General features: G+C 40.7%; 1 protein-coding gene across 3 annotated transcripts in view; it reads right to left on the reverse strand.

The window, feature by feature from the left end:
- The window catches only part of GNB1 (G protein subunit beta 1), a 68,172-nt gene extending 55,435 nt beyond the window's left edge, over positions 1-12,737 (reverse strand). For all 3 annotated transcript variants that reach the window (XM_086625621.1, XM_086625620.1, XM_086625619.1), the window contains exon 1: positions 12,702-12,737. The gene's annotated coding sequence lies outside the window, so the exon portion shown is untranslated. The remainder of the gene's footprint in view (positions 1-12,701) is intronic.
- Positions 12,738-25,686: the final 12,949 nt, after the last annotated feature.

Below are 25,686 nucleotides of genomic sequence, written 5' to 3' on the forward strand. Positions count from 1 at the left end.
GAAATTCTAAAAATTGCTTTTTAAAAGTAACGTTTGGATATATCGATTTTCTAGTAGGCCTTTGGTTCATTTTCTGTAGTTTAAAAATGCTCCATACGTCCTCATGAGAATGGACGTATTTCTCTATTGTGATGATGTTCTGCTCAAGCTCTCCCCAAATAATCCACAGTAGGTGCTGAGGAGAGCACAGCATGTGACTGGGTCATGTTGCACTAAATTCACAAGCATGTCAACAGCTAGATGCACAACCTGGTGCAGAGGTAGGTGATTACACCCACTTCTTGCTACCAAAATTCTGAAGATTGTAATAAAATCCATCAGGTGGATCAACTGCCGCTGACAGATGGTTAAAGTGTAAGAGAAAATCAAGTATTTTCCAAAAGCCTGCATGATATTTCTCTCACCTCTGTTTTCCAACACATCAGTATTGGCATGATCTTCTCAACCTTGTCAAAAATCTTGTATTTTTTCAGATGTTACCATTACAGTGACATCAGTAGGTACACTAAGATCTTCACTACAATATTTATTGTATTAGAGGAGGAAATGGGCTATGTGATCACTTATTTTCAATACAGAAACAAAAGTAGCAAAATTAGACTTGAAAAAAACAGTAAGCCTATGTAGATGCATAGGCACACAAACCCAGTAGAAATTCCAGTTATTGTATTTTGTATGTCCATAAATTTCAGCTCAACTATTTTATCAACAGAAGCTGAATCATCCATTTCATTCTACACATACCAGCTAGTAAAGAGTCAACAGAGTTGAAGGAGAATCAGCTGCTTCCCATTTACATCCTTTTAAAAAATACAGCTAACTTTCCGAATGCCACATTTAGCAATACTACTTTCTACATCCTTAAAAGTCAAACTATTTTAAAATTAGGAGAAATGACCAATCAAATCATACCCTTATTCTTGAGCTAACAGAGACACTTACAGATATAAAGTGTTTTTTTTATGGATAATTTTGCTTCTGAAAAGCATCCCCCTCATCCCTGCATGTAGGCACAGACTTTGAGATACTCACATGCTTGCGTGTTTCACTGCACTAAGGCTCTCAAAACACTAATGAAAAACACATTACGTTTCCAAAAGTTGCAAGATAATTTATATTCTATCAAACCCGAATTGTGCTTTACCACATGGATCAAGAGTTCCACCCAAAATGCCTTTTGTTGTTAGGATCCAGTGTTGAATAAGTACTTTGGGAAAGTAAGCAAGCCTTACTATATTAAGGCTTTATAAAAATAATAAAAAAATCCAATGGAAGCAACGAAGGTACCCTATCTTAGAGACAGGCTGGACAAGACTTGATAACGACCTTCTAACCATACTGACTATCACATCTTGCCTCAACAAAAATACAGTAGTGAAGACATTTGAACAAGCCGTCTGCTCTCTTCGTGCCTCTGCTCCACAGGCTGTTCAAAACAGCCTCAGAGATCATCTGAAAGAAAAAGACTAATTATAAAAGACTAATTATTTACAACTGTGTTAAAGATCTTATCCAAGCTGCAGCTAATTAATAAAAAGAATACATTTATTTCCTTAAAATAAGAATTTCAGTGTTCAAACAGCACATTGATTAACAGTAAGAGATTAACAGAGCACTGTTAGAAAGAAGTTAAGCTACACCATGAAATAACTGCTTTCCAACACCAGTCTGAAGAGAAAAAGTATTTCAGTGAATCTTAAAACCCAACAAAACATATTATATGCATATAAAAGAATATTCAGTAGAGATTAAAACATGGCAGGACCTCTCTAATCTTTTTACTCAAAATAGCCTGAGCAATACTTAGTTCTCCAGCCCCACCACCAACATAATCCATCTTTAATCAATGTGCAGGCAGTGCCACTAGTTTTGATAGCAGCGATTGATACTCCCTGGTAGCTGATCGATTTCTCCCAGCAATCGCTGTACTTTGGTACGCAATGTTGACACAAAGTGAGTTCGGGTGCAGGAGAACAGGAACGAGAAAAGCAAGGCTGACAGGCTGAAAAGCAGAGTAACAGAGGAGACCTTGAAGCCAGCCATTAGAGCGAGAAGTGTTTGAGAACAGACCACGCAGCAATGCTCAATGCTGATACCAAACGTAAACTTGGAGTACAGCCCCGGGACAGCACCGCGGCAGAAAGCACGAAGGCACGACAGGAAACACTCACTTTCACCCTTGGATGTGCTTCTTTCCATAGCACTGCATTAACCCTCATAAAACTTCTCCTGATTATTATATTTTCCTCTTAATTTTGGTCACCTAACCAGATGCGTACTATCTAGAGGAATACAACTGCTACTTAAAGACTAAAGCCAGCAATCCAAACTATTTTTTTAGGGAAAAAAAAAAAATACGTGCAAAGTGAAATCAAAAAAACAAAGTCTGTTTAATAAAGCCAGCAGCCAGCAAGGTTAGTTGAAATCTGTGACTCTTCAGGTTCTGCACTGATTTCCTTGATCCCCTGCACACCTCCTTTGTACAAGCACTGCATGTTTATTTGCAGCCCCTGGACACTACTGTCATGAAAAAATATGTGGGGTTTTGAGGAGAGGGTGGGTTTGAGTTTGTTTTTAAAACAGAAAACAGTAGCCAATACATCAACTTGGTCCCTTAAAAATAGAAGAGGAGAGAGCTTTGCAGACAGGCCACTTCCATCCTAAACAGGATTCTGACTTGGGAGAAACACAGTGTTTCCAACTCCAGTTCCACCTCAGCTTGCTTTTATAAGTTCCTTCACCTCTGGAAGAGCCGAGTTGCTCATTAACCAGAAGCTGAACTGTCACAGTTTTGCAGCACAGTGCCTGGTAATAAACTATTTGCCCATCTTGGTTTCCTCAACATGCCAAGATGTGAACTGGCAAGGCAGCTGCTGAACAGCAGATGTCTATGCCACCTTTAGTGAGAGAGGGCAGCAACAACTGACTTCCCCAGAGTGAGCCCTTCTGAGTTTAATTCACAACAGCAAGGATATGGAACAACAAAAAAAATTACTACAGGATAAATTAGACTGAGAAATTAAAACCAAATTAATTAAATCTTGAATTCTCCACATACCCAGGTAAACAGGTAGTTACTTAGCTAGGAGATACAGCTTAACATCCCAACTTACCTCAAGAAAACCTGTTCAAATGCTTGATATTTGATCCCCAGGGTAGCAAACAAAAAGTGGAATTTCCAATGCCTGATTTAGCAGGAGTTTCATCTTCTAATACGAGTTAAAGGGAACAGTCAGACTAGAAGCAAACATGAAGATTACTGGGCATCTTCTCACATCTAAGGACTTGCCTAAGACTTCAAAAAGTTCAAAATGAAGAACTTCATTCTATTTTCAAAGTTTCTGAGTTTATAGTTTTCTGCTTCTCCTCAAGATATGTATTCCATTTGACTATAAGGACACAGATTTTTCTTTTTAAATCATTACATGATTGAATCTCTGATATCCTGAATTTGTAGTGAAATTCAATACTAATGCAAGACTGAATAATCAGACAACTAAGTACTCCCACCTATGAACTACTGTGCCCAGATGTTAGAGCCCTAAATGCAGGTTCAGCACAAGTTCCACCTCCCTAATATATCAGCAATGAATCTTTTCACAGGACAGACCAAACTACTTCCCAAAATGCTGAAGCTTCACCCACGGTCTGTAGGTCTTGCTTTATTCTACAAGAATGAAGCAAGAAAGTAAGTTGAACTAACCAATTTGACTTCACTGTCCAAAGTTTCTGTGATATTTGAGTTTTCATACATGAAAATACGCTTTCCCAACTTCTCGAGCATCTATTAAACACACACTACTTTGTCAAGATTGTAAATCTGTTAAATTGTTCCTGTCCAATATTATTTCATTTTCTTTAAGTATTGCACACTCTTTTAACCACGGTACTCAATACTAACTTCTACAGTAAGTTTTCAGGCACGAGCCAGATAATATCTGACAACTCATAGTGAAATCCAGGGCTTGGTAACCTGAAGCACAACTACATTGTCATAAGCATCAAGCAAACCATTCTCGATCTCTGTACAGACACCACCTCTGTTAAACAGGCAGCAGTGTGTCTTCAGGATTTCACCACTTCAAAAGTATATGCAACAGGAATATCAAACATATGTTCCAACAAAGAGAGCTCTTTAATTAATGCAGTATAATCTCTTTTTGGGTACCAAAGGTTTTAGCAGACTATCACATCTACTTCATTTTTCTAGACAAACAGAAAAAATTACCACCACCGCTCTCCAAACACATTCGTTAGGCTATCTGAAGAAAACAGTTTCGTAAACCAAACAGGAAAAATGCAAGAAGATCATGAACGGATTTCTTCTCAGCATCTTGAAGCATGCATAGGCCTGCTTTGTTGAGCACTATTATTTCATTTACTGGAAACAAAATATACACTAAGTTTTGTATTATGCAGCTATAAGTCGTGGTATTTTATATACTGAAACATAAGTTTACTTTTTTTTTTGAGATTCAAACATTGCCATGTTCAACACATACCTTGAACCACTTGACGTTAACTAAAATGTATCAGCTCAACAAACTTAAATGGAACAGAACTTTACATAAGTGGCACAAACAGACTTACTGCACCTGTTTTCACCACAAAGATCTCCCTGGAAAACACTAGCATCGTGCATACATCAGGCTAAGAAATAAGTTTGAGGACTTCTGGTCAATGCTGTTTACAGAGTGAACATTTCTGCCTGGCTGTACAAATGTCACTACTGAAGATAACGAAGCATTAACTTCTAAGGTCTCTGCATCAAGCAAAAAGGCATATTCACACCATCTTCTGTATGCTTTTAACTTTGGAGCTTTGAACCACCTCCTGTCCCTCAGTTCTTTTGGTAAATGCCTCAAATGCTACCAGAAGTCAAAATGGTTGGACTGAATACAAAGTGTTCCAGTTTTAAGAGAGTATAGCAGGGCAGTTCAATTTCTCTAATTCCAGGAGAAAGCCACGTTCCCTACCAATTACAAAAAGGCAGCAACACCTCAGGCAGTAGCTTGCGATGCACAACATCTGGACAGATGCAAGCATACCACACCATCTCCAGAAACATCGGTAAGCTCAAAGGGTGCTCAGTAACCCTCAGCAAAGAAGTCTAGTAAATATGCCCTGCATTACCACAGATGTCCCAGTCAGAAATCCTTACAATAAAGTACACACCATTAATGCTGGGCACATATATTTCAGTTTGCACGGAAGTTAAACTGCGATGTTGAAGTGCATGATTAAAATTTATCCTGTCAGAGCAGTGTTGGAAATTTGTTCTGACATTTCACAAAAATAAAAAAAACCCACTCTGCTAGTCAGGTAGCTTTGTGATTTTTCAAACAGTTTTAGATAACCTCTATTTATTGACAGATTTCAATAAATCCTAAGATGTCAGGATGAGCACAAAGCACTTGTTACTGAATAGACTTCTAAGATGGTTCCCTAAATCTAGCCCAAGCCAGGCAAAAAGGGCAGAAAAGCAGCAGGAAAATAAAGACAAAGAATTAACAGCTCACCTGCAAAGGTTAAGCAGAAACTCTTTCCTTCTTACAAAGAAAGAAGATAACTGGTGTCAGCTGTTGTAATCAAGCCTACTGTAACAGAAGAAGAAAGAAGCCACAGAAGTAAAGCATTGCTTTCCTGTCAGTGATGTCAACTTCGTGGGTGTTTGCCTTTCTGAAAAAGTCATATAGAAAGCCTTGCAAAATTTCTTATTTAGTCCCCCATAACCCAATACAGTTTGATTTTTTAATAAGGATGAGCAAAACCACCACTGATATCTGAACTGGTAAAATATTCACAACTACTTTGATACATGCAGGAGTTTCCAGAGATACGCATTTTGGTTTTATCCCCCACACACCCTTTTGCTAGGGTTAAAAAAAAAAAAAAAAAGAGATGAAAGGAGTGACAAAAATCTTTACATAGTTTTTAATATAGGATCGCATTACATAAAGCTACAAGAAATTATCTAATCCATCTAATTACATATAATTAATATTTTCTTTTTTAGGAGTGCTGGCAGGCATCACTGCAGTTTTCAAAAAGACATCAAAAATATTCTCATCTAAGAAAAACACGATAAACATAACTGGCAATAAATTTTAGGCAAACCTTCCGGTTTCTCAAACCATTATAGAAACACACAGAAAAAAATATTTAGCTACCTACAATTCAGTTAATCCTTATAACACACAGAAAGTATTTCTTTTCTACATATAGAACCTTTAGAAATGGCAGTGACTTGATAGGCTGAAATTCTACTTAAACAAATAAAAACACGTATTTTTAATGAAGCAGTTTCATGCAAACTACTTACAGAAATTAACTGCATTTCACATGAAAAATCTAGTTGCCATTTTAATCGCTCTTTTTCCTTTCACTTTATCATCTGCTACTGATTTTTCCCCTCATCAAGTTCTAAATACTATCTATGAAAATAATTGAAGATTTAGCCTATCTTTACCACCAATTACAGAGCTACCTTAGATCTTGTCTACTTTAAGCTCCCTCAGATCACCTTCTTCAGGTCTTCAGCCTCATTTTCACTTATCCATTATTAGGATTCCAAAGCAGACACAGCATAGGAAGATCAAATTTTACCCTTCAGTCCCAACAATAAAAAATGATAGCTCTTCTCTTCAGAAGTCTGTGACAAGTGACAAAAACACCTTGTTTTCAACAGGTGTTGTCTCTTAAGACAGAATTAATTCTTATAATAAATATTAATAAAGTCTTATTTAGCGAAAATAATTTTAAATTAAAAGTCTGCCAGAGCATTCAAGTCAGTAAGACATCTCAGAGATCGATATTAACCTACAAATTCTGCTTGCCCACAAGCCAAACAGGGCTGAGGCTCACAAGCAAGTTTCCAACATTAGCTGACCCACAGGAGTCATCCCTATGCACCCTTCCAGCCTACACTACGTTCGAGATACTGGGATTAATTTGGTCCCCATGAAAAAGGGCCATTCTTATTTGAATAACCTTGCATTTATCTTACAAGAGCAGGCTTGGGTAATTACCACGGAACAGCTGACAGAGGGGAATCGATTCATTAACCCAAAGCCAGGTCTTCTGAACATCTGCAACACCTTCCAAAGCATTCCTATTTTAAACCTGCTACAGTTACTTGCATTGGATTTCAACAAGGCTGGCAACATCTGAACAGCTGAAGTATTTGCTTTGAAACTGCTTTCTCAAGCACTTATTCCTGTGTCCTGTCATTCTGCCCCCCTCTGCCCCCGATGAACTAAAATGTCAATAACCAGGTCAATGTGTGACATTTTGCATGGGATTCTTATTTTCTGTCCCTTCAAAATTTTGAGAACCAAATAACTGAGTGTTCAGGCCAGTGTTGAAAATCCTGGACAGAATTTAATGTTGTTATTTTCAAGACTTCCTACAAACTACTTCCATGATGTCCTCAAAAAATTGTTTTTGGCTTATATATACAAGTTATCACATAGGCATCTAATTACAGCATCCCCAGTAAGACTGAGAGCAAGCAATACTGTATCTTAGCTGTTTCCAGATGGCATGCATGAATATTGCCATGTCATTACTCTCCAGCTGGGTTCAAGAAAGAAGATTCCTAGATTATAATTTGATGGTCAAGGCAAACATTACCCTTGTACCTAGTACATTCAAGATTCCAGCTGCAGTCTTCCAGACAAGCAGAAATATTTCACTGTATTTCAGAAGACTAATAAATCGAAACGCATTCTATACCACTTTAATAGATGCAATGGACACAAGCACTTATTACAAATGGATATAATCTGACAATATATTAATTGTAAATAATGCACTTTAGAAGGTCACCTGTTAAAAAACAGGCCAAGGACATCTGATATTCATGTTCCCAAAACCACTTCTAAATGTGTATTTTTATTCCAAGGCTAACCAGCTCCTTTCTCTCTACTTAGAATCATTCTAGTGCTCTAATAAAAAGGCAGTATTCTGCTTCAAAACCTATTTTGAAATGTCCATATTTTCGCACTAGGAAGCCTCCCGTAGTAATTTACATTGATTATTTTGGCATCTAAAGTAAAGGTACTCTTCATAGCCAGTTCAAAGCTTTTAAAAACCTCTTAATGTTCTGCTGAACTACCAGTTGGCTCAAGCATCTATGGATTCTGCATACGTTTCTGTTTGGTGAAAAACAAATCCATGCACACAAAATCCCCAGCATACGAGACACCCTGTGAAGAAATAATAAATCGGGTACTATGTTAAATAGAAACATAGGGGCTTGGGGGTATTTTTGTTTTTTATCACGGCCTTGGCTAACACTAGTTCCAACATTATCAGTGGGGAGAAAAATAAACATTTTGAATGGAATATGTATTCTTTTCATTTCGAGTCTGCACTTTGAGCAATCAAGAAAATCCCTTAAAAAAAAAAAAAACACTTTATCTTCAATCACATGCTTAAGAAATATTTCATTAACACAAGCTAGTTGTTTTCAAGGTTATAGATTTATTCCCAACATAACCAGTAAAACACCGTAGCAAAAATTACCCAAGATACTGGCATGAACACAGGGCACAGCTGACTCACCTAAGCGTAACTCAACCCCTCGAACGCATCACTTCTCATCTCGACTTGCTAGTAACAAGCTAGCGCTAAACGCAATTCGTGAAACAATATGGCATGCCATATGGCCAAAACTGGATATTAAAATTGAGAATATCAGTTACCAATCCACTAATGCGGAGAGCCAAAATCCACGGACAGTAAGAATTTAATCCAATTCACCGACTGAAACATGCGCTGAGAGTGACATGCAGCAGACAAATCTATCGCTGGTTCCACAGAACAGTAAGCGACTCCAGTTTTGTGTTGGAGTAACTACAAAACTAGCTAAATGTAGCACTTCCTTAACATTCCCGGCCAAAGCTACAGGCAGCACGGGAATCTGCAAAAGCAGCCCAAGTTTCCTGTGAACTGGCATCTCCTTTGGCAGGGACTGAGAAATCATAACTAAGTAACTATCTAAGAAGAAACAGTTATAGCTGTTTTCCACTTCACCAAATTGAAGCCTTCAAAGCACTAGGAAGTTACTACACACCGCAACCAACATGATCTTGCTTAATTTCAGGAAAAGGCTTTCTACAAAAGATATACATTTCTACTATAATTAAAGAATCCTGAAAGTTATTGTATTAATTGAAAGATTTTCTTGTCCTAGGTATGTTAGTTTAACTGTTTTAGGTCTAAAATTTTTAATAGCTGTAGAGTGTTTATTCTTGGATGGTGTTAAGAACAACGCTACACAAAATTGTACACACCTCCTAATTATACAAAACTTTATTGCTTACTTATGCAAGAGTAATTCTTACTAAGTCTAAATACAACATTTTCAGATTTCCATGAGGTATGGAGGTGATTTGAAAAGCTCTGCTAGGATTTATTGTGGAATTCTAACTTTACATGTTTTCAAAGATTTCATGGTAGGATGCTGGATACATACTGACCTGGCAGCTGCAAGGACTAAAGAAGGATAAATGCAATTTATCATACCAGATGCAGAATCTCCCTTCACTCTACTGCTTTCTGATCCTGTACTGAAAGGCCAAAAGTAGAAGTACCAAAAGAAACTGCACAACTAATTTCAAGTTCAAGAGCACGTTGAAAGCACCATCAAATGGAACTAACAGTTTATTAGATGAGTACTCTTGATTAAAAAATTGTTCTTGACATACCAGAGGAGTAAAATGCATTCAGCTAATTTCAAGTTGTGGGTTTTTTTTTTTCTTTTTAAAACAAACAAACAAACAAAAAAACACAAACCAAAAAAACCCACCAAACCCAACACAGGCCTCAACTACAATTTAGCTCTTCTGCTTCCCAGCTTCCTTCTCTGTGAACTACAGCTGGGCTATTACAGTAAACTAACAAACAACTGATTATACATTAATTCATAGGTAAACAGGCCTAAAAAGGTTGTTATCATGGAGGTAATTTGAATACAGGAGACATGACAAGCATTTCTAATTTTTCTTGCTCAGTAAGATCAGTACTGAGTCCAGTATACCAAATATTAACCAAGCTATTTTATTTAGGCTACCAAAGTTAAGAAGGTTGGCACTATAGTGAAATACCATAAAAGTTACAAACTGAAAGTCCATTTTTTCTTAAAAGATACCACAACGTCATTTTACAATACAATACTTCAGACACAGAACCGTGTTAATATCTGCAAAACCTTTCTACCCTTTCCCATGAAAAGAACTGTTACCTAGAGTATGACAATAATTCTGGGTGAAGAACAGTTTTAAAAGCCTCCACAAATGGTTAGCATTCTGAAGCAGATGGGAGACTCTTTTGTATTTCAGGAAGAGACCTGGCTGCACGAAGTCTGGCGATTATCTGGCTAGCAGAGAACCAGCAACAGCCCCAGCAGAGCCTTTGTATACCTGTGCTCTGGGTTTAAAACACTGTTTTCAGCAACAGGCTTAACAAAAATCAAGAACATGTTGATGGTATTAAGCAGGCACTGCAAGGCAAAAAAGAAAAATCGTGTCACCCTTTATCCAGTAAGAGCCTATGCGAACATTTCAATAAAACTATTTACTCCTCCCACCTAGTTCCTATCTGAAGAAGCTCACAAAAATTAACAAAAAACCCACGGATTTCTTGCAACAACCTTCCAAATACTCCTCCTATCCCCACCCCAAAAAAGCAGAAAGCAAAGAGAACGAGAAAGCAAATCTAAAACACAATTGCGAAATAAGATCTAGTTTGGCAAAGCTGTGGTGAGGAGGAGTTGAAAAATGAGAGCTGCCTTGCTGCAAACGCCATCTTGTTGCAGCTATTGGGCCCAGGCACAGAAAGATCCATTCATTCACAGCAAAAAGAAAATCAAACACACACCCTGGTTAATCTACAGCCACCAAAACAACTACACTGTTATCACCCCTTCTCCTCTCCTCAAGCACACAAGGGGAAAAAATAAACCGATACATTACATTTAGAACAAATTTAGATCTTAATAGATCCTCGTTTTCTCACATGTATTTCACACACACATCGACAGCATTTTGCCTTGATTCACATCCTCATCTTTGGCAGATCAGCTTAAAATATGGGATAAATCTCTCACTGATTAGGTGCAGATATTTTACAGCAGCAAAACGTTCAATTTTTCAGTCTTAAATCACCTCTCCAAGTTGAGCCAACTATTCTCAAAAGCTGTCTCAATAAGCCTTGCATTTACAGCCCTTTCCTCCTATTTTCTACCGAGGAGACAATACATAATAACGTGGCAGTCGGCATCCTAGAAACGATGTCTTATTTAAAATAACGAGTCCCAACCATGACTTTGTCGGAGAATAATGAAAGATCGCATTTGTTAACGTTTCAGTTCATCTTCAGGAACGACAAATTGACATCTTACAACAACCTCTATATCATTCTGATTTTCTTCTGGACAAGATCTTTTTTTTTTTAATAAACGTCTAGTCTCTTTCATATTTACATACCAGATTTCACATCTCCTCATTTCCTACAAAGCTGCAGAATTAGAAATCCTACACCTCAAATATCCCTCGTATGGATAAAAAAAATTAATACTGAAATCCTTTCAATAATAAGCTGTGAACTGAAACAATATTTTTAACAACATTTCCGAGGAGAAAACTCCATTTTTCTATTGTGGCAAACACCCTCCATGATCTTCGTTATTGCTGCTACGGGCACACAAAAATATGCAGCATCGTAATACATGGGGGAGCAACAAATACGTGGTCTAAATCCATCCTCGGTTCCGATTTTAAAGAGAACAAAACCTTCCCTTCCCTCCCCCTCCCTCCCCCAGTACACACAGCACGAACCCCATCTGCGAGCCCTTCGCTGGACTGGGGGCTGCTGGAAGCAGTCTTACCCTGTTTGTCTCACCCCCGTCTCCTCTTAATCAGTTTTCCACCATTACAGCCGACACACCATAGCTTTTTCTTGGATCTCTCTCCAAATATTCCCTCTGCCGGCTGGATCGCTCCGGAAACTCGCCTTTTGTATCTCAACGCGGCCAAGAAAACACCCCAAACCGTCTATCAGAGACCACTACAGCGTAATTACAATTAAAAATGGAACCCCGCAAGATCCAAGGTCTCCTCCCTTTTCGCCTTAAAGCCTTCAAGAGAGAACCAGTCCCACCCCCACCTTTTTCTCCTCCTCCTCCAGCTACAAACACGCTTCTTTTTTAGGGGAAGCTGGAGCACCGAGGAGGTGGGGAAGCGCGGGGGAGGGGGGCTATTTCCAACCGCGCCATGCTAAGAGATGGACGAACCACTCGCCGCCCTTCGCTGCCGCGGGGGCCGGGAAGAACGGGTGGGCGAGGAGGAGGGCACCGCCGGGGGCGGGGGGGGGAGAACCGGTGCCCGGGCGACGCGAGCACGGCGGGAGCGGCGGAAGGGGAGGACGGAGGGAAAGGAGAAGTGCGGCGGCGAGGAGGAAGAGCGGGGGAGGGGAGCCGGGGACAGGCGCAGCCACGCAGAGAAAGAAGGAACCGGGGATGAGCGGGAGGCTGGGCCGCCGCCGGCGGGAAGATGGCCTCAGGGTGGGGCCGGGCCGGGGGCTCGGCGAGCCGGGCGGCGGCGGGAACGCGCAGGGCGGCGGGAGCGCGCAGCGCAGGGCGGCGAGGCTTTTGCGTGGCCCCCCCGCCCCAGCCCCGTTCTCTCCCCTCGGACGGTTACCTGCCCTTCCGGCCGCTGCTCATCAACCGGGCCGGTGCGTCCGTCGCCCGCGGCTCCTGCCCGCGTCCCGCCGGCCTGGGGAGGGGAAGGGGGGCGGAGGAGGAGGAGGAGGGGGCGGAGGAGGAGGGGAGCCGCCCGCGCTCTGGCCGGCTGGTCCCGGCGAGGCAGCAGCGCCGGCCGGGGCGTCGAGTCGGGAGGGGGAGAGCGGCGGGGGAGGGGGGTGTCGCTGGGTCCCGGCTCCTCCTCGCGCGCTGGGTGCCCGCTCAGCTCCCCGCAGCCATCGGGAAGCGAGAGCCTGGGCGCGGTTCAACCTCCCCCCTCCGCCCCGCCCGTGCTGCCCGCCCGGGAAACCCCGGCGCGGCTCGGCTCGGCGCGGCTCCGCTCGGCTCCCCGCCCCCGGCCCCGCCCTCGCCCCGCCGCCAGCGCAGGCCCGGCCGCGCCGGAGGGCTCGGTAGCTCGACGGAACCTCGCCCAGCGCTGCCGGGGGCGGGGGGGGGGGGCCGCGGCGCGCGCTCCCCGCGCCCCCGGGCGCGCGCGCAGGCGGGCAACGCCCTTCCAGTCAGTCAGTCCGTCCGTCCATCCGCCCGCCCGCCCGTCCGTCAGTCAGTCAGCCCGTCCATCCGCCCGCCCGCCCGTCAGTCAGTCAGTCAGCCCGTCCATCCGCCCGGAGCTGTTCTCTGCCGCCTCCCGCTCATGGCGGCCCGGCCCGGCCCCGCGCCCGGGCGCTCCCTCCGCCAGCGCAAACAAAGGCCGCGGGCAGGCGTTTCGCCCCCGCCCCGCCGCGCCCAGGCCGCCCCTGCAGGCCGAAAACGAGCGTGTAAAACCCTGGCGTGAACGAAAGGAAAACAGACCCGAAAACGCCATTATTTGAGCGGAGAATGTCCCCGAGAGAGCAGGGCTCGGAGGCGGAGCAGACACCCCTTCGCCAGAGTAAAACAATGTCGGACCTAAGAGCTCTGGGCTGTAGAGCACGAGTGAGGGCCGGAGGCCTCAAAACGCCACTCTCAGGGGAACTAGCAAGCTGTAAATACCTCTGCGTTGCCATCTTTCCCTCAGGAACTCGACAACTTCTTTTTCCAACATCGCTTGTAAGGGTACGTGCATGGCCAAAGTTTCCAGAGCCTTCTTTTCATAGAGGATGAGCATCCATCTCTGCTCCGGAAGGCACTGCAGAAAAAAAAGCATGTCAAAAACTAAGAGAACATCAAAAAAATACAATTTCTGTTTTACAGACTGGGTCTCATGTAAGCCAGGCAGGACAGATGTTACCAAGATGGAATCATTTCAGTAAGTACAGATACAGTGTTGCATCACTTCTCCCACCAACAGGTTTAAATCTAGGGGGTTTCTTCCCCTATTTGTTTATATTTTGCTAAGAGATGAGGTTACCTTACTACTGAAATAGGTGTACAATAAAAGGAAAAAAAAAAAACCCACAGCATTATAGCAAATTTTGAATGAAAAACTTATCCAGAAAGAATATGTTGTAATAAAATTTAAAAACCCCACGAGGTTAGAGAGACCAATACTTTTTCTGTAAACTCTCCCCCTAATAGTTGCTTACTTCTGCAGAATTTAAAACAAACTGGTACTTGCCATCATGCTTTCTGGGAAGGTAGGTGTGGTTACTTGCAATTAGTAAGAGAAAGAATAGGTTTGCCAATTAAAATGTAGGAAAGTGGGTTGGCTATTATTCAGGTTGTCTGTTATGAAAAACCGTTAGATCCTGGTGTGGTTAAGTAGTTCTTTCTTTTATAATAGAATGTTTGTTTTTAAATAACCTACATGTTGCACTAAAGCTTCAGTTCTTCAACCTGAGATTTACAAACAACAAAATAAGAAATAACTGAAATTAGAATAAAGGATTCTTGAATTATAGTCCCCAATTACTTATATTCCATTCAGTAGCCATGGGGAAATAATTTCTATCCCACCCCTGAAATCCATGTGCATTATGGACAGGAATTACCCCACTAAAATCTGCTGAACCACCTGTGTGCAGGTTAGGGATGTATGTCGATGGTCTTGAGATTGGGGCTAGAGATTCCTCTGGCACTCCTATCTGCAAAACACTGATTAAATGTAAATGCTTAAGAAACACCACAAGTTTATTAAAGATTTGTAAAGTTTTCTGGAGATTTCCAAAGCAGTAACACACATTACTGCAATATATAAGTCAAAAAGTCTCAGCAGGGTTTGTAGGAGGCAAGTTGCATGACTTTTTTTTTTTTTTCTTGAGTTAGAGATTGCTTTTATTCATAGTAGAGATTAAAATGCCCATTTGGGGATAAACCATGATTTGTGTGGAAAAGAAAGACTGCTTTCTACATCGGGGTGGGGGGGGAAGGTATGATACATAAAAGATAAAAAAAAAAAAAGCCTTGTTTCAGTAAGGAAAATTTGTAAGTCTTTTGAGATTTCGTGGAATATTTTCAGCTAACATTGGATCACACGGAAGAAATCTGTGTAATGAACAACAACAACGTTCTGAGGTTCATAATGTAGTAAATCACATTTTGCTTCCTTGAGAGAATAGTGGCATTGATATTTTGTTCTTGGACTAGAAGAATTGTTGTGTGAATTAACTATATCATAATAAACTAACGCATGCTTTTTTCCATTGCACGTGCCTTATCATACAAATACTACTGCTTTTCTTCCTTATAATTCTCTTCCACGCTTGAAGTAGTGGGACAATTATAGTACCTAAACTTTTTCTTCAAATAAAATACACATTCAGATCTTATCCTCTCCTAGGAATCTCACATTTTTTCTTGCATTCTAATTTTCATCCATTCTTTATTTTATGAGAGCTAAAGGGAATTTCTGTCTGCAGGTCTGTGCTCTGCCACGTCTTTAAATCCATGGAATTTGAGTAAGGAAACTGGACCGGCCAAATGTGTTTAGACATGCCGAGTATAACCACATGCACACATAACTAATGCTTTAACCACACCTATTCTTTTGTAAAAATGCAGCTGCTGCAGTAGTTCCTGTTTCTGATCCAGGGACTTCATTATATCATTCTCTGGTGAGAAGTTTGATCGATACGTAGTTGTACTACTAGTATGAAGAGGGGTTATGAAGTTTGAAAATGGTTATTTACAGAGTGGGGAGTTCTTTCAGGTAGGGTGGGTGGGGTTTTTAAATTTCGTTTTGTAAATCTCACTGGACAAATCAGTTCTGTTGCTTTTTAAAATCCTTCAGAACAATCACACACACTGTGTGCAACACATTGTTAAATTCTGATTTTTTCATATAGTCCTGTGCCGGAAGCTACTGTATATGCATTATCTTTTTCTTTTAAATTTCATTTTTAATCTTCTTTTTCTTGTATATGCATACAGAAACTGTCCTAGATTGTAGTATTCAGCGGAAGAGTGTGCAAATCACCAGAAATAAGTGGACTTATTCGATACATGAGTTGATCTGTTTCTGTATATCACGAAAATATTGTTTGCAATTAAAAATTTAGCTGAAAATATCTGCTAATGCCTGAAGACTTCATATACATAATTAACAAAACCTAATCTTTGTTTTTTCTTTAGTCCACTTTGAAGTAGCTAGTATAGCCAAAGCAAATTAAACTACCTGAAACAGACGGGAGATGTAACTCTCACAATTTCACAAAATAGTGAAACTTCTTAGACCTGAGGCTTCCACACACGCTAGGACTAGGTCAGCTGAAGCGAAAATAGAAGTTTTTCTTGTGAAGCTTGGTTTAGATCTAAAGAAAACCTCTCCCTTAAGCAGGTTGCTCCATAGTTCCCAGTTGCAAAATTTCTTGTACCTTTTTCTCAATCAGCTGGTATTAACCCCTTTATAGAGAGCATACTGAATTCGATGAATCTTTAGGCAGTTTCACTAGTTTGTGTGTTTCTTCAGCTGTTCCAAACACGACAGAATCTGTCAAAACTAGCCAGAATCTGTCACACCTGGTATGCGACTCGAACCCCTGTTCTCCCAGGCTGCTCTGCCACTCAAACCCTGCCTGTCACAGCACCGCTACAGCATGTGGGTGGCGAGGCTGTGAAAAATCAGTTTCAAGCCTTTTGTGGAACACAAAGAAGTTGGTTGTTAAAATGAAAAATGGCTGTCTGGTATTGCTGTGAAACTTTTCCAAAGGGGGAACAGTTATCCATGCGTAGTTTCATCCTTTTACCAACCCCGATCAACAGGCCGTCTGCTCAAACAGCGCCAATGATTGTGTGCACATCAAAGGCTGATTTCTAGCTTGCTTACATGTGTGTGACTGCCATCAACAGGTGAAAACGAAGGCTACTGAGAGGCTTTACAATATTTGAGAAGTACAGACTCAGGAATCTTGTCAACGAAAAATGCCATTTTTCTTCCCTCATCTGCAAAGGCAACTCCCAACTACACTTTCTGTCAGATATATGGCTGGATCTTTAAATTAAGGCAATTAGACAAAGCTGGAGGGTACAGCTGAATTTTTGAGCCCAATACCTCAAATGACAGGTAACCATGCCATGTGATATCCTTCGAAAGCTGTGGAAGCTTCACCTTAAAATTAGGTTGTATGTTTTTTCCTTTTGATAGTCCACTTGTGAGACGATTTGCCCTCCTAAAGCCTTACTGCATGTTTAGAAACAGTGAAATTTACTCATTTAATGGTGCCATAATGAACACTGCAGTACTTTTGGAGGCATCCGTATCAGATCTTTATCAGTGCAACAGCTAAAAAAGCAGCTGCTGCTTTTCTTAAGCTGCAGAAGTAGGAAGTCTTGTTCAAAAGCAAAAAGACAGAAGAGCAGACATTGCATATTCCTGACAGAAGGTGTTCTTGTTCTACAAGAAGAGCAAGGATGTAACTTGGTCCCCAATGGATTAATGAGTACAGGTTTTATTTGCAAGTGAAAGCGCCACTGCATATTCCTTAGAAATATACTATATTCATGTTTTATTAAATGCTTTTGTCAGGGTTTTTGTGATTTCTTAGAAAGAAATTAATTTTTGTGTACAAATAGCATCGTTACTACTATTGTTACAATCAAAATTTGCATATTGTTATCTGGGTAAATATACCACATGATTATTATGATAACTCAAGATGCTACTGGACTCTGAAAGAATAACTGCCACTGAACAGGTAAAAATTATGCTTTCTAAAGAAAGGGTGAAGAATCAGCACTTCTCAAAATTGCATAGCTCCACAGACAGTATAACAATATTACAGAAGTCATAAATAATTATGTTTTGCCTACTTCTCTGTTTGTGACTTCTCAGGTGAGTATCTCTAACGGAGTTACCAAAATAATCACTCAAAGGACCACTTCCTATTCTGGAATCACCCCAGCACTATTCCCCATTCCAGAATATTTTGTTTGCCTTTGTATCCTTTGATTCCTATAGTGTGCATTCTATTAAAACTGCAGAGATTCATGGAGACATTCATGTGATTTTGATCTTGAAGTTCTCACTCCATTTGGTCCCAAAAGCAATGCAGAACCCTTGCTTTTCTTGTCTTTCCACCAAAATTAAACAAAGCTTATACAATGCTTCAGTTTCATCTGTGCTTCAGTCTCAAGTATATTCAGAGGATCAGGAACTCTTTTTTTTTTTTAATTATTATTTTATTTTTTAAAAAACTGATTCAGAATTGTTCCAACCTGCTCTTATTTGCCAGTTCTTTAAAAACTGAATGAAAATCATGGCTGCTGCTTTCTGAGGAAGGACTCAGGTAGCAGAGCATCAAGATCATTCATTAAAGAAAATAAATAAATACAAGCATACTGCATAGCAATCCTCAGTGAGGCCAGGCAGAGGAAGGAGTAGGAGTGACTCATTCTCCTTAGTTACATTCTGCATTCTCACAATTTCTTTCATTTTGCCTATTACTATGGAACAAAATAGTTATTTTAAACGAGTTCTCGGAACACAGCATAAAATTAGCAAACCTGTTTTAGTCTGAAGAGAGTATAATTGATGAGATTTTGAGGTAGGGGAACTAGTTTTGAGAGTCTTCATGCAATTTAGGACAAAAAGGCAGGAAAATCCTTATACGTGAGTTTCCTAACTAATACAGTCTTTGAAGATGATATTGAATTTTTTATTTATGGTATGGATTAGAATGGTTTATTTGTGAAATGGATTCAAGAGCAGTTACTTCAGAGTTGTTGAGAGACAGAGGAATTGCCTTGGACAATAGGAAACTGATGCATAATGATGTGAAATTATTTGGCCACTACCACCCAGCAGTTTATGGAAATAAGTGAGACAAAATGTTAGGGTTGCTTGAACCGGGTCTCGTATTCCTTGCAGTCAGTGCCGTAGTTTTATGCTGTGATACAATCTTACAGCGTGATGCAAATACGTAATTTTGTAATCTGTATTTATACTTGGTCAACAAAATGACAGAACTTCTCTGCTGGGAGTAAACTCTGCTCTGATTTTTTCTCTGTGTTCATCTTCCAACCTTGACACATAGATGGGTGTCTTAAGGTTGGTCCAAACCTTTTTTCACACTTACCAACCATTTTCTCCTTTTTTTTTCTTCTATTCATACAAAGCCATCTTAAAAGAGCCAGAAGAATAGGGTTTTGGTGCTTTTTTTCCTACAATCAGAGTTGTATTAGCGCTCTTTTCTATGTGCTGGGGATTGTTTAAGGTCTTGTTTGGTTTCAAGAACTTGGAATTGCTTCAATATTCAAGTGTGTTGCTCGTTTACATTTTTTTGCTGTACCTTTAGACTTGGCAAGCCACAGCTCGGTTTTTAAAAGTCCTTTGGTGCTCTCAGCAGTCTGCTCTACCTGGGCCAATGGCTTTTTTTTGACGTGATGAAGTCCCTCAGTGGCATGGAACAAGCATAGCTGGCTTTGCAGTGGCTTGAATCACAACCCTTGCTAGAAACGGGCAGAGAACATAAAATAGGGCACAAACGTCTTTTTCATAAAATCTCATATCCTGTGCTGAGCATAGGTCATTCAGAGCTGAGGTGGAACCGAAGGAGTCAACATACAGATATTTAGAAGCAAGTAAATGGAAGTATGTTTTCCTGAATGGACATCTGTCCTGCAGCTGTATAGCAACAAAGGGCATTGTTACACTAATCTTAGAGATCAGATTCCACCATGTGTGTGCGCACATATACACATACACACGTGTGCACACAACCAGCTGCACACCTATAGGTCTTCCTGTATGTAAGTAATCTTTCCAGTACTATTTCAGGTGCATGAATGTTGATTAAGCAGTTTGAGTAAAAGCTTAAAGCGTAATATTTCCCCATTTGAAGGGACTTTCCTCAAGGGAGTCACTGTCTTGTTGAACAGAAAAACAGCTAGTACCCTGGAGATGCTGAGAATTCGGAATCCACCATGAGAATTCAGTCGGGCCACTAAACTTTCCATGATGTCAGACGCATCAGACCTGCAGTGAAGTTTGCCAGCAAGAAATACCTCCAAATACAAGAATTTGCTTACCTAGCTATTTGTCAGATTCCTGTGGAACATTCCTCCATCCTTGTCATAGCCATTTCAGAAAGCAGACACAGGTGTGCAGCTTCCAAACGTTGGAATTACAGATGAGAGCACTGTTCTTTCCAAGAGCCTTACCTTATTTCTTTGCTGCAGTTGCAGGAAAGCTTCAGTGCTGCTGCAGATTCCACAATCCAGAATCCTATTTGTGATACAGGAAAGGAATAAGGCACGCTTAGAAAGTTCAGTAGTCATTAATTTAATCGCAATAGATAATAAAATGAGTAGAGTCAATAATGGTTACATCCTGCACGTCAAAAGTAAGCATTTATTTGGGAAAGTATATTGGGATTGAGCAAAATACAGTGATGAAAGACAGTCTGAAAAATGGGTAAACTTCCATCATCCGTATCAAGCAAAACTGGCAACTGGATTTGCAGCAAAGGCCTACACTTCTTGCATCTCTAAAAATTCCTGTCTTTTGAACAAGAGGGTGGGGTGAGTCCTCTAATTTACAAAAAGAGAACTTTCTTGGGACCTCTGGGATTCTGTTATAGTAAACGCCTCAAATCTCAAACCACTTGTCAGCAAGGATCCCAATTCTGCAAAACCCTTTCTTGTGAGCACCTGTTAGGAAAAAAAGTGCTTATAAAATTGACATTGCCAAGCAACAAAACAAAACATACGTGAAGTGAGACATCTCTCAAGCCGCTGCCCAAGGGAACTGACAAAGACAGTTGCCTTGTTAGAGTCTGTTTTCAGAGGCCAAGCAGTACTATTCCAAGAGTTCAGAGAAGACTTTAAGGTACATGAACACATGATATGCAGGGGTTTTAGCCCTGTTTAACAGCCAGAATCTCACTCTGCATGCTTGAATGCTCAAGCTGGGGAAAAAAAAACAACCAAAACTAAATATTGTCATAAACAGAGAGGTGATGCACTCCAGCCTTGCTTCTCATGAGCTGGGCAACTTCAATTACTCAGCACCGGGTAAAAAGCAACATGCAGAGTTTCTCATAAATTTGTAAAGTGGTAAAAAAACTTCCTCATTTCATTCCGCCTTTACCCAATATCCACAAATTGGCTTGATACAAAATTCTGTGCTGAAACCCCTAAAACGTACTTTTGATTTTTAGGTGCTGACTTGTATTTCTTAGGGAAATAACTCCCATTGACAACCCTGGAAATAAGATGTGGGCAGTATTGTTTTCGTGTACAATATTGTACAATCCGTGGTTTGCTACCTTAGTCAGTTATCTTGTTTGGAGAAAGATCCATTTGCAGTGTATCCTGCCTGCGAAACAGTCCTGTTGAGAGCTCCCTCACATAGCACCAAAGAAAAGGGTTAAGGCTGCTTCAAGAAGGCGGGCTTGAAATTCCAGAGGGATACTCTCTAATCTTTGGAGGTTTGTTCTTGGCTTAGCTGTGGAGGCTGATTTTGAATGAATTATTTAGCTCTTTTGCTTTATATGCTCCAATGGGGAATGGATGTAGTAATACACAATGGTGTTGCAAAACTTAATCTAGTAACACTTTCAAAGTTCTTGGAGATTCTTGGTTTGGAAGAGATGAAAAAATTGTAACTATTGTTCCTGCTGCTACTGAATTCTGTTTCTCAGCTCTGGAAATAGGATTCAAAATTCATTGGCTGGGATATGGGATGAGAAAAGTTACAATCCTTCTCCTTTATTCTGTGAGATTTGCATGTGGAAATATCTGTGTGTGTTTATGCCGGTAGGAAGTTTCTCTCTTGGGAAGAATTAACATTTTAGTAAATAAACAGCAAGAAAAATTGAGTTTTTATACAAAGACAATTACACGTAATGGAAAAAAAAATAAGCCCCTCTACATGTATATTTTTTGCTTAATCGAGTCAAAATATTATTGAAGAAATAATTTTGATGGGTAATATTTTTATAAACCTCAAAACACAAACAGATTTGGAAGTTCTAAAGGGTCGAGGAACACACTCGAAAAAATAGATAGTCAAAGTAACGTAAATAACCCACTTTCCCCAATGGTACCAGGTCTCCATGAACAAACAGAACTACAAGGAAAATCCGTAAAGAAACGACTGACATATCAATATGCTATTCAGCACTTAGATTAAAAAAAATAAAAAAAAATATGGTGACAATTTCAAATAAGTGAATTTACTGCAGTATTTTGAACAGCTTCGATTACTGGATAGTACTTCAAAGAATAGTTTTTTTTCCTTTGAATTTAGTATTTCAAAAAAATAATCAAAGGGCTTAATTTCTCCATATTCCTAACTTTTATTTAATTTTTTAGCCCTCTGGATTATGGGCTACTGTCATAATGTACCTACAGGCAATTTAGCTTGCAGGGGATTTAAAAATAACACCTTGGAGAAAAAAAAAACTTTGAAAAACAAGTCCTATCTGTGTCACCTTATAGTATTAGAAATATAAGAAGGGAACGTACTTCTCACTATTTAAAATGTGAGTTTCTGGTTTGAGTTTCATTTCTTTTTATGATTGGATCTGTCAATTTCTATTTTTGCATCACCCCATAGTTCATATTGGGGTTTAATTCCTCATAACGAATGTAGCACAAATAAAGGTGAATGACATTTTCAGTACTTTTAATAAAGGCTCTTTCCTCTGCCAAAATTAACATCGGAGTGCAAGCTAAGAGCACCACGTGTTTACTGACACGCACTGCTCGGCAGATACGCGTCTAGATCCAGCACCACCCTTTGGCACTATCGATGCTGCTGCTGTTCATTATTTATTAGTCTGCGACTTGGAGCGTCGGGATGCGACTGAAACTCGGGGTTTCTTTTTGTGTTCTTCTTTCTGTGCAAATAAACGGGGGACACGGTATGGGTTTCGAACAGTCGCTGCTCCCCAAAGCGAGCGATTGCCTTTGGCACTGGGGTGACTCCCCTTTATGCTTTCGGATCTCGGCGCTCTGTCAGCCTTGCGACAGGCTGCGTGTTAGTGGCACGTGTCTCGTAAGGAAGCTGCCAAACGCGACTCACGGGCAGCGTTCTGCTGGCTGTGCGGACTGCATTCCTTTATTTTCAATAATGCACTGGCTCAGCCGTGCTGCAGCTAAACCCACACCTGTGTGCCTTCTTCTGCCAGCGTATGTACGGCAGTCGGAGAACTGAGGGAGATTTTAGGAACGGCAGGATTCAATCCAGAGGGGTAAGAGAGCTGTAGCTCTCTGCCTGTCCTCTTCCTAGGATAACTGCTCGGAACAATCTGCATTCTGGGTCACAGGGTGAGCGATGAGCTGTTAGGGCCTCTCTTCCCCTGTTCATATTGCAGCCGTACAGATGTCTACTCTAGCTGTGCTTCAGAAGGTACTGAAGCAGGTGTTGCTCCTGTTCTTTTCCCTGGTATAGCATGTTCTGTTCTGGAGACAGGTTGGTGATGGAATAAACTATGCTCAGTAGAGCTTAGTCACGCACGCTCTGTAAATACAGCACACTGGTTTTGTTATACCAAGAGAGCATTCTTGTAGGGAATATATACACCATACACTGAAGCACTAGTAGCACAGCCACGCATCCCAGAGACAGCCAAAAGGCAAATTCCAGACCTGAAAGCATCACAGGCTACATCAGTGTGTTGCCATACTTCAATCTAGCTCTGGTGTGCAGCGCTTCACTGCTGTGGCTATACTGCTCTGTGATCCTGGTGAGGATCTTTGCACGTGTACATACCAACAAAGTAGTGCCAATTTCTGCAGACCCAGCTCAGAGCTCCTTAATGTTGTCACACTTCAAACATCGTCATTTTCCCAGCATACTTGACATGCACTTCCAGAGCTTAGTTATAATGTAGTTTGCATTTTTTTTTCTTCCTGTTTCAGTTTGGGGCTCAAACTGGAGAACTGGACTGACTGGCTCTCAGCCTGGAGTCTAACAAGTTGTTTTTAAAGGACACTGAAGCTTAGATAAAAATCTAGGAAGTGAAATTAGTGTATTAAAATTAGCAAAAGCTTAGGCATTGACTTTATCCGGACCCAGTTTTCCATAATTTTTCTTACTCCGCAATTGTGGTAAATTTACATTACGGCTAAATTCCCCACTATCAATAAGAGTTTTGCCTAATTGACTGTGGAAACAGGACTGACTATGAGTAAGAGTCACCTTTATCACCTATGTTGGTCAGATTTTCTTTAGGGACTTGGCACAGCTTTGTGTGCACTTGCAAAATGCAACCCAACAGTTCAGGATATTTTGGGGATTAAGGCTCATCGTTAAGATCCACTGCCTTCCGTGCTGCCTGTCTTGAACACTTCAGCTGAAGATATTGGGTATAAATGTGATCTGCTCGACAGTCTGAAGAGTTTCCCCTCAGCACAGGCAAGGCTTACATACATTCCCTGCTATTCGACATATAAGGAGGTGGAGGAAGGAAATCTGGAGAGGAAGCTGGACTTCCTGTGCCGCAGATTTTATACCGGAGCCTTCCCTCAATTGAAGACAATGCAGCAATAGCTTAAGATATGAATCACTAGAACTGCAGACAGGCAGTATTTGAAGAAAGACCCTTCTGCATCCATACCTGTGATCAGGGATGCATGTGTTTCTGTAAATTTATAGAGAGCAATCTGACTAATTTTTGGACCTAGCGGTTGTCTCTTCCATCCCCCACCCCATCTCCAGACTGGTAAGAAACTCCCTCCTTTTTTAGTTTCATTTCTCTGAATGTTGTTTCAGACTTGTGAAGTAGCCAATTTGGGCATCTGGATTAATCATGGGGACATGGGTAAGTGACTGCTCAAACCGAGGTACAAAAGAAACGGGCAGCAAACGGCCATCTGAAAGGGCTAGGTCTGAGACAAACAGGGGAGGTGACGAGTAGGAAGGGCTGCGTATAACAGAACTATCCACTGATTAGACACATGTACACACTTACATTATGTTTTATAATTATAATTGGATTAAAAAGTCACCAAACTAATCCCACAGATACTCAAATTATCGTCTTCCTGCTTTTTTTTTTTCTGTTGTTTAATTATGCGAACATGTCTTACCAAGCATCTTGCACATCAATTAAAGGATTAAAGCTTAGAGATTTGAGGATGTAAGTTTTATACCTAAAATAGTGGGATATGTTAGGAAATAAAGAGGTAGGAATCGATCAGAAACTTGGATTTTTCCTTATTATAGCGTAGCACTGAGCAGTGGGTTTACAGCATCACTAGCTACATGTCACAAAAGAAAACAAGGGCAAATATTTTTTGTCAATAACTGATCATTTTGGTTGAAACCTGTGGGAGCAAGGTCATGCTCTGATGAAATATGGTTTTCTTGTTGGTGATAACAAAATAAACTAGAGAAAGAAAAGGAAATATCTCTTCCTTTTCTGGCCTGGAAAAGCATTACTCCTTATTGTCTTTTTTTAATCCAGGCAATTTCCTGTACTTCTAAAGCATGGTCTCCCACAGGAGGGGTATTTATATAGCATCTTGGGGGCTGGTGCTGTTTAACATCTCTGTCGGTGACACGGACAGTGGGGTTGAGTGCACCCTCAGCAAGTTTGCAGATGACACCAAGCTGTGTGGTGTGG

This window comes from Tauraco erythrolophus, chromosome 23 (assembly GCF_009769465.1).
Source record: "Tauraco erythrolophus isolate bTauEry1 chromosome 23, bTauEry1.pri, whole genome shotgun sequence".
NCBI classification, from domain to species: Eukaryota; Metazoa; Chordata; class Aves; order Musophagiformes; family Musophagidae; genus Tauraco; species Tauraco erythrolophus.